The following is a 10,532-nucleotide window of genomic DNA, read 5'->3' as shown; positions in this document are numbered from 1 at the left end:
TCTTAGATGTGTTGAATTGTATGCACGCCCTCATCAGGGATGTCCAATCACCATGCAAATGTGTAGAGAAGGCACATCAGTGGAGGAGTTGTACTGGGGGAAAACATAATGTGATCTGCCTATAAGATAGGAATTATGTTTCTTTCTCTGAGTAGGGGGGGATTTCTTTTCCCTACCCACATGCCTTGGAAAAAATGATTACAGAGTTTTCTTTCTTCAGGTCCTTTGAGATGACCAGCTAGATGGCATATTACTTTTCCTATTGCCAGGTGTGCTTTTTCTGTCTTGCTTTCTTGCAGGCATTTTATTGGTTTTAATCATGTTTTACTTTGTTGTCATTGTATTTTAAATTGCAATTTTATGTGAGCTGCCTTAAGAACTTTTTTGTAGAGCAGAAAGGCATTACAGACATTAATAAATACACCCACCCATTTTTTAACGGCTCCAAATCATTTTAGCTCAACCAAACAAAATTGGCAACTCAGAAAAGTGAAAATATAAAGATGACTCAACCTACTCTCAAGCTGTTAAGAAAAAGTTGGACATCTCTCTCTCTCTCTCTCTCTCTCTCTCTCTCTCTCTCTCTCTCTGTGTGTGTGTGTGTGAGAGAGAGAGAGAGAGGGAGGGAGGGAGGGAGGGAGGGAGGGAGAAAGTGCTCCTCATTCTTATATCATAGAATATTTTCGATGCAATAAATCGACATGGCCTGAAGCTTTGGATAAATGAGTAAGTTCCAAGATATAAAGGGTTTTGAGATGATATATACATATATAATATCTATACACCTTGTGACCATGAAGCTTCTGGCTGCTGTGATATTAATACATCACAGAGAGAGGGGAAACCCAAATGCTTCTTTCTGTCTCGCAAAAGCCAATAAAGGGTGGTTTATGTTTTCCAATTTAATTGCTTGTAAAACTTGAATCAATATTAATCATACTAGCTGGCACTGAGGTAAGTGCCACAGAGTAAGCCTACTGCAGGAATGGCAACCCAGCATTAAATTCACGCAGCTGCAACCCTGACAGCAGTCAGTGCAGATCAGGAAATCCATTTCGTTTCCTCTGATATGCATATGGTTACAGCTTGCTTTTCAAATAAATCTGATCAACATTTTGTGGTATGTGAACATTTTCCCATCTGGTGGATTGCTCATAAAACTAGTTTGCTCTGATTCATTGAGGCTAGGAGGGACATAGCAGGATGAATAGTTTAAGATTTAGGTTTGGGATTTGAGGGATAGTAAATATTTTTTTTCCCTAATCCCTCACCTTCACTATAATCTGTTTCTCCTCATTAGGAACTGATTAATTTATTCTTGAAAGCTAATACACCAGGTTTTACTTCTGCACATGCTGTGCCAAAACTAATTTCAGAGATTCTTGCTTGCTAAGTATGTGTGTTTAAAAGATAGAATAATCAGAAAATGGTGACTCCATTTCATTTCTTCACTTAAAATGAAGAAAATGCCCCCCCCCCAAAAAAAAACTGTGACACTGCTGCTTGGCTGTTGTACAGCAAGCATTTCTTTTACCCTAGGGTAAATTAGTAGAAACTCTAGAACAGTTGCCCTCTACCTCCAGATTATGCCACATGTCAAATGAGATTATCTGGGAAAATGGCAACATAAACTGCCTACCATGCCTTAGTGTCTCCTCAAATGCTATTAAGACTGTTTTATTATTCCATTATCAGTATTTTGTTTTGACCTTTGTCTTTCACAGTATCGCTTGTAGTGCCACGCACTGTTTTGGGCAGTTCTGTAACTGCCCAAAGCCAGTATGGATTGTATGTTCACAAGCATGAAAGGAGTTTAATGCTTCCAACCCTAAGAAAGACATTGCACTTCCCCTAACCTCACCCAAGATGATACCATCTAAGATCTCTAAAACAGGAAAAGAAAAGGCAGAAGAAGATAAAACCATTACTTTGTTGAAAAATATGCCATTGGAGCTGTGTCAGAGGTCAAAGGGGCTAGTCGAGCTGCCCAAGGAGATAGACCTGCTTCAAGGCTCAATTAAATTACTGCAAGTATCTGTAAATTATGTCCATATTTGCCATAAGATGGAGCACCCCAAAAACAGACAGCTCACGCACCCCTAACCAGAACACCCAATTTTGCCCAGTCAGTGGAGTGCTTCATTGTCACCTGCTCCAGAAGGGGTACATGGATATTTGAGCCACTTTTGTCATGCATAATTGCCATGCAGAATTGTCTTTAACAAAGGTAATATGTCTTGCTACATACAAAATATATAAGGATATATGACATCTATGAATTGAATACTATGGATTTCTTTAAATCTCATGTAGTAAAACTATAATAATTTACTTTTATCTCTTTTCATTGCTATTTCATTGCTATTTCACTACATTACAGATACCTGGGTGAAAGAAAGAGAGGGTGTGTCTCTCACCCAGGTGTGCCCACCTGGGTATTTGGTGTGGCACCAACCCCGCCTTGAGGAAAGCGGAGGGGGTATGACTCTAATTTGTTGAGATCCAGTACCCATTGCAGGGTTTCCTGTCCCTTCGATACTAGGTCTGGAGTGTTTGCACCTGGCATTCAGTGCTCTAGACAGATGAGGGATTCTGCTGGTGTACCATGCGCCCTTCTGCCTATTTTACTCCCTGCCTGAGCTGACACAGCTTGTCTCGGACCTGGTGTTGAGGACTCCCAGGATGTTGGTCCAGGGGGACTTCAATTTCCATGCTGAGACAGTTCTGAATGGGACAGCTCAGGGCTTCATAACTGCCATGACAGCCATGGGGCTGTCTCAACATGTCACTGGCCCAATGCATGAGAGAAGCCACATGCTAGAACTGGTTTTATCAATGGGACAGGAAGATGGTGATCTGGAAATGAGGAATTTTATTCTAACCCCTTTGTCATGGTCAAATCACTTTCGTGTGAGGTGTGAACTCAGGGCCAGTTTCTTCCTCTGTAAGGGTGAAGACCCTATTAAAATGGTCTGCCCCTAGAGTCTTATGGACCTGGATGGATTCTTGAGGATTCTGGGGGATTTTCCGTTTGATAAAATTGGTGCTCCTGTTGATACCTTGGCTGATTTGTGGAATGGGGAAATGACCAGAGCAATTGACACGATCGCTCCTAAATTAGTAATGGTCTGGACAAAGGCCAATAAATTGAGACTTAATCCAGATTAATTGAGATTTAATCCAGATTAATTGAGACTTAATTCAGCCTTCCAGGCAAGTAATTTTAGCCCTGTCCTGGACAGGGTTGCACTTACCCTGAAGGATAAGGTTCACAGTTTGGGAGCGCCCCATGATCCAGAGCTGTCCCTGGAATCCGAGGTGGCAGTGCTGGCAAGGAGCGCTTTTCTCTACCTTCAGTTAATCCACCAACTGTTTCCTTACCTGGGTGAGCATTGCCTTCTAACTGTGACTCACACTCTGGTAACTTCCCAGTTGGATTATTGCAACATGCTCTGCATGGGGCTGCCCTTGAAGATGGCCCAGAGCTGCCAGAATGTTAACGGGACCGACAAGTTTTCACATATAATGCCATTCCTCTACCAGTTACACTGTCTGCCAACTCAAGTCCGGGCCCAATTTAAGGTGCTGATTATGACCTATAAAACCATAAATGGCTTGGGTCTGGGATACCTGAAGGAATGCCTTCTTTCCTATGTGCCTTCCCACCCCTTAAGATCTGAGGTGGAGGTCCTGCTCTGGGAGCCCTCCTTGAAGGAGATTGGGAGAGAGATGGGGGAAAGGGAGAGAAAGAGAGATTTATAAGCCCAAAGACCTGTCAGTGTGAACAGTACTGAGGCCAATGGGCCAATGGTTGGCTTGTTAGAAAGCAGCAATTTATATTTGCATGTGCTGAACAACTTATCTATGTCTGCTGCAAACCCTGAGTTCTGTGCAGCACAACCTTTCATGCATACATCTGGCCATGCTTGTTGAACCACATCATTGCCCTCTTTGAATTGAGAAAGGGTGAAACCCAAGCCCACATTTGCATATTTCAGGGTAAGCTGCTTTTCAGGTAAACCAGCTATCTTTCAATAAATGTGTTGGTGACTGTTAACTGAAGAGATGCTGCCTGCCAAAACTCCAAATTAGATAGTTTGTTGGAAGGATCTATCATATCCTGTATGCTCATCAAGCTTGGGTGTCCATCTAACAAAGTTTAATGTTTGGTTATTCAGACCAAGACTGATCATATGAATTTGCACAGTTTGCATAGTGAAAGCATCTAAATTCTGACATTTCTGTATATGCCTGTTGTTGGCTGGTTTAACTCATTAATTTATGAGAGAAATTTGGGATATTTATGTTCACTGAATGACTTTGCATTGACCCTTTAATTTCTATTTTTCAAAACCATCAATATAAATGTTTGGATTAGAAAATTGAATTCATTTCTTTTTTTTTTCTTTTTTTTTTTTTTTTTGTAGCCATCTTGTCCACTGAGTCCAACTTGGTTTAATATCAGATTTTATTTTATTTTTTGTTTGGTAAGTAAGTATTTACTTTAGGCCTGGGCGCTATGAGTGATAACATGAAGGGATCCAAGGAGGAGGAGGCTAGGAGGTAATGGCACAGCCTGAGACAGCTGGTGGGGCAGCCATGTGGCAGACGGAAGTGCTTCTTCCACACCTCCATTAGCACTGCTTGTACCTCAGCCACACACACTGGCTCCAGGCACTCCATACCAGCCGTAACATTACCCCTGCCATAGCTCCCCATATGCACTGTGTTGATGCAGATGAGCAATTACTTATTGAGACTCAGATTGCAGATTGCAGAAAAATGAAGAACTTTTAACTTGATGTCCAAATAACAATTTCTATTGCCACAGCCATGAATTTACAAGATTGAAGCAGGGTTGTCAAGGACAGGACATTTAGGAGGGGATCTCATTGTAGGGTTGCCTTAAGTTAGAGATGACTTGATGAATAGCACAGAGCAACAACAAACATTCATCCTTTGCTACTACAAAGCTCTGGAGAAAACCCGGCACGTCCCTGACCAGTGGACCTGCTTATGCTCGAGGGACCTCTTCATCAGCTCAAGCCACCTTTGTAAATATAATTCAGCATCGACAGCAGTGGAAAACATTTTTCAGCATTTAGGTTACCATTAAAAAATATCCACATGATCCAATCCCATTAAGGTACAACTGATTTTTGAAACAATCATTTAAACATGTGTTTTACTTTGACTGCACCATACACTTTTCTACTGTAGTTTGAAACCTCAAATCTAGTTGAGGTAAAAACTAGGGGAATATACCATTTTGGATGCTGGAATTTGGAACACTTCCTAAATACCACCATCCTTGCACAGACGCCTGCATTGCTGCATCTGTCCTTGACCTACACGCTAGCCCACTACTTCTTTCTGAAGTTTTTGCTACCACAGAAGGCCAATTTGAGCACTGGTCAGAGTGTATGAACCAGTCAATGCTATGTCAGGATTCAGGATGGGCAGATCTTTCAGTTTCACTTTGCTGTGCATTCAGATGTTTAAAATCTCAAGTTTGTTTCATCCTTCATATGGAGAGTTCTGAGAATTTGGTCAAATTCTTTCAAGAAAAATGAATTGGGGTGAATTTTTCACCTATCTGCACTGACCAAACTTAATAAGTATGGGTATTCCTTGTAAAAGACATTGTACCTGCCTGACATATAACTGTTAAAAAGAAAGAGCCTAATAGAGTGGCAATAACTCTGATTAAGGTTGAATATGAAGTGAGTCAAATCCAGGCTTTTAAGAGCAACATATTCAAAAGTCCTAGATCTGAATGGACATATCTGTTATTTCTGGTTTCTTCCACAAGCATTTTTTCCTTATCTCAAATTTGATTTGAAGAACAAACATAAAGAACTTTGAAAATGTGGTAGAATCCTAGAAAAACTGTGCTAGAATATGTATTTCTCTAATATGCTAGTTTTCAATATTCGATATGATTGCAGCGGTAATGGAATTTTAAATATTACACCTTTTCCCCATCCCTCCTGTTTCATTAAGGTTTAAGAGTTGTTAAAACATAACCTAGTACGAGAAAAAATGCTGTACAAGGCAGGGTGTATTGGATATTGTGACTGGACACTGAAGATGTAGGAGTATCTGTTTATACAGCACAGTAGGAATTCGTGCCACACTCTCCAATATTCATATGTAACTTAATTCCCCCTCGAATCACAGGTAGGATGAGGGACAAAAGATTGGAACACATTTGGAATACAAGGGTCAGGTGTGGGATGCAAATGTCTGCATCAGTTTGATTCCATCCAGTGGAAGATCTGCAAAGGAGAAAGACAGATTATTTGTCTACCCTGCATAAAAAGTCACACCTGACAGCATCTGAAGCTGCTGCTCAGCAGCCCATCCTCATTAGCTAGGCATTTCCTACCACAGTCTTTATGACATGGATCCTAGAAGGTTTGCTTGGCAGGGCCATCAGCTAGGTTTCCTTCCTTGACACATTCAAGGCTGCAGACCTTCCTTGCAAAACATTCTTTATTGAACAAAACGCTTTTCAGAAGCACAAATGTGCATAATTAATTTCTGAGCATGCATAGAGTGGTTGGCTGAACCCTGTCTAGCATTTAGTTATAGGAAATTTCCTATATGTGTATGTTTGAGCCTGATCCTCTCAGGAGGAGCCTTTTGGAGAAAAACATGCCTCCTCTCTGGACACTGCCTGGCTCTGTCCCAAGCCCTATCCCAATACCTGTGCATCTTGTTTATTCTCAGAGGCTGCATGAGCATCTGGGGAGCTTGGCCTTTAGATAAGTGCCTCTGCTTTGCACAACTCAGCTTCTAGATTGGGCTGACATTCTGAAGTCTTTCTTCTCCTCCAAATTCCAGTCAAGAGAGCTTGGGAATGCATGCCAAAAGCAATGGTCTTTCTCACTCCCAACTGGCAGAAAGAGAAGAGGTTTATACATCAGTTGTGGGTTTCATATCTTTGGTGTGAAATTTTGTTTCTAAATTTACAAATATGAATGGATTTTGCTTTTCATGGAAGGGCAGTTGAAGCAAGGGGACACTTCTGTCTTAAATTTCATTTAATAAGCAAGCTAATATATTAAAAAAGAGTAATAAATCCCCAAACAGAGTCTGTGAAGGGTGATTTAATTAGAATTCTGGCACCCAAAGTATGGATTTTATAGCATCATCCTTTACTAAATTATGCCTCACCCCATTTTTTTCCACATGGGGAATTCTTGTTTTAGATCCAAGAATTTCTTGGCATTGTTGTACATTTAAAAAGTGACATGCTCTGGCTTCCCCAGAAACAGGTGCAGTTAAAATAAGTTTCTTCACTGCCAGTTCATTTGCACCGTATCAGTAGGTGACCAGCTAGTAAGTTGAGAGAGGGTGTCTTGTATACTACTGCAGATTCAAAGCTCTGCATCAAACCAATGTATATTGAAAGTCTAGACATGCAGTTATCTTTTCTGTACCCTAAAACTCACTCTCCCCGCCCACCCCCCATATACTGGGATACATGCCAAACTCATCCAACAATCAAGTTATCTCTTTCCATTTCCTCCTTTCCACATTCTTTTTGGATCCTTCTGTCTCCCCTTTTCTTTTTCCCCATCTCTCCTGGATGCTGCCCATTTATGTCTTTAAAATGCCTCCATTTTTATCAAAGGAGGCCCCTTTTTAAAATTGGTGCAAATGGGGGCTTTTTTGAAGTTTAATTGATGTCCTGATGAGGGCAGGGCCACCAGAGTTTCCCTGACCTCTTCAAAAGAAGCTTACAAGAACCCAACAGCAATGCTATCTTGATTTGATGAACTAAAAGTCAAACAAGAAAGAGGAAGTAATGCTGCAAAGTCGAATGACCTTGCAAATTTTGTCTTACAAGTTGTTGCTGTGAATTCTTTCTTTTTTAAAGTCCTCTGAACCTTCAGGAAGCTCCCAAGATGTCATCTGAATTATGTTGAGGTCTGGGCATCTTCAGTGTTTTTGTGCTTTAATTAACACAGATTCGGGTGCTCTATAGGGGTGGTGGGGAAGACTGCAGGACGCATAACAAATTTGTAGGATTTTAGGCCTCCACCTTGGCAAATTAGAGACCACTCAGAACCCAGACCCTCTCTTGATATGAACTGTGACTTTACTGGTCAAAGAGGAAACAGGGACCAACTCTTCAAAATGTGTATCAGGAAGCACAAACAGGAAACCAGTAAGCAGGGATATTCTTATCCAAGTCATGAACAGGACTAAAATGAAGCAGGTTTTGGAGGTTGCTGTCCATAATTTGCTAGTTTCAAGTGGTTATGCATTATAAGAGATGCAGTGAATTCTGTCCACTAACCTCCTTTCCTTCCTTGTAGTCTTTTGCTATTAAAAATGTGTGTGCGTGACAGAACATTTCAGTTCAGCCTTAAATTGGTTTCCTAAAGGTGCACACCATTCTGAAAGCAGCTTTTCATGCAGTAGCAAACACTTGCATCACTTTTGAGCCACATATTTTGTAACACTAGGTAACTTCAGTATAACAACACATGGGTGCATTCTCTGTAGTTGTGTTAATCTTTTGGGGGGAAATGAGCTCTGCACATTTTTGCATATATGAAACAAATAACTTTTCTCTCCAGGGGGAAAAAAGCCATTCCTGTCATTCACTGAGCAATACACTAAGAGATCCATCGTCCTACCTCATGGCAGTTTAATGTAATGCAACAATCATTTAATTACACAGCTTTGAAGTCAAAAAGAGTTACGTGCTAATAAAATGCAGAGAGCAGAATGCTGAAGAACCAGACTCAGTCACAAAAGACCGATAATTTCAAAGTGGGAAGGCATTACTAGATAAAGATCATTAAACCATGTCAGCAAAGTAATTAAAGAAATCATTAGAAGCCAAGCGGATCTCGGAGATGGCGAGAGACCAACATAAATACTGATACCCCTGAATGACTGTCAGATATGGCTAAGGACACAGAAACATTCAAATGCCTAGAGCCAAAATATTACCTTTACTACATCATTTATTAGATGAAGGGATTAGTTTGATCAAACTAAAATACAGACAAATATTTATATGTAAATAGTAATCAAGGTTATACTAGTTACAATTTGGTGCTAGAAAAGTTGCAGTGCACTGAACAAATGGGGGTGCGAAATCTCATTTACTCTGAGGGCTGAATTCTATTTTGGGGAAGTTCTGGGAGGGCGTGTTCCAGTGGTGAACAGGGTTAAAGGCAAAAGTGATAGAACCAAAAACCAAACGGCCCTATTTTAGCTTAACGGTTTAACTAGTTTAGCTACGAGCATCAAATAAGTGTTTTAATATTTATAACCAGGGGAAGTAGATTAAGAAAGTCATTAAAGGATGGGTGGTTTGGTGCGATGGGGTGCAAGGAAAGGAGTATGACCATATAGGGAAGCCCAAACTTGGTCCCTGGGTCCATGGTTCTATACTGCTGGGCTGAACCATGGCTGAGACAAATCATACCAGTGGCACCTCAGGCATCTTTTGAAGAGAAAGTGTGTGCGAGAGAGAGGCCAGAGTGAGAGACTACCATAGCTCACTAGAGTATTTCCTGCTTTGCATACAGAGCAGCTCATGTTGAACGCTGAATTCTCAGTCAAAACCAAATCAGCTGATAGCAATATCTCTGAGACCTTGAAGACCCAACTGAGCAAGATGGTGAAATATCCAGGTGATGTATGAAGCAATTTTCTGTGTTCCACAGGTAAAGTAATACAGAAGGAAGTGTGCGGGTATTTCACAATTCTGTGTCATTGTTGTTATGTGCTGTCAAGTTGTCTCCAACTTATAGCAACCCTAGAATTGAGTGCCCTCCAGAATGCCCTGGCCCTTACATCCCTGCTCAGCTCTTTTAAATTCAAGGCTGTGGCTTCCTTTATGGAGTTAATCCATCTCATACTTGGCCTTCCTTTTCTTCTTCTGCCTTTGAGACTCCCTGGAGTGATTCTCTTTTTCAGTGAATTTCTGGGTCTACACTCTGCAAGCAACCTGCCATCTAATTTTCCCTGGATAATTGCAGATGATGAGTGACGTTGCTTTGTACAAGGGATCACGATAATTATGGAAAGAAGGTGAAGCTACATGCCAGGCAATGTGAGCCGTGTGCTTTGGTCCTGAGGGTACAAGTTTCAAGCTATAGTTAGCTGAAATTGGGGGTACAGCCTGGGGGTACCCAAATTAATTTCTGAGGGGTCTCAAGAATGAGTGTGTTCTTCCAGTCATGCTGTTCACTGTGTTCATATCAGAACAGCAGTGCTGCCACTTGTCCAGCTCTAGGTTTATCATGGAGAGAATGGAGCATCACTGGATGTTGTGAAGGGCCTGCATTCTGCAGTTCTACTATGCATGTGGGCTTTACAGGGTTTGGGGAAAATGGCAACTCCCGTGTGGCAGAAAAAGGAAGGGGACGGTACCACAGAGAGCACCAGGTGCTACAATTTCTCCAACATGCAGCACATGGTAACTGAGCCTTGAGTAGGGGTTTGACTTTCAATTAGTATTTGTTTGTTTATTTAAAATTATGTTCCAGTTAATATAATGAAAT

This window comes from Varanus komodoensis, unplaced genomic scaffold (genome assembly GCF_004798865.1).
Source record: "Varanus komodoensis strain SLA01 unplaced genomic scaffold, ASM479886v1 scaffold17, whole genome shotgun sequence".
NCBI classification, from domain to species: domain Eukaryota; kingdom Metazoa; phylum Chordata; class Lepidosauria; order Squamata; family Varanidae; genus Varanus; species Varanus komodoensis.
This window is presented reverse-complemented; position numbering follows the sequence as displayed.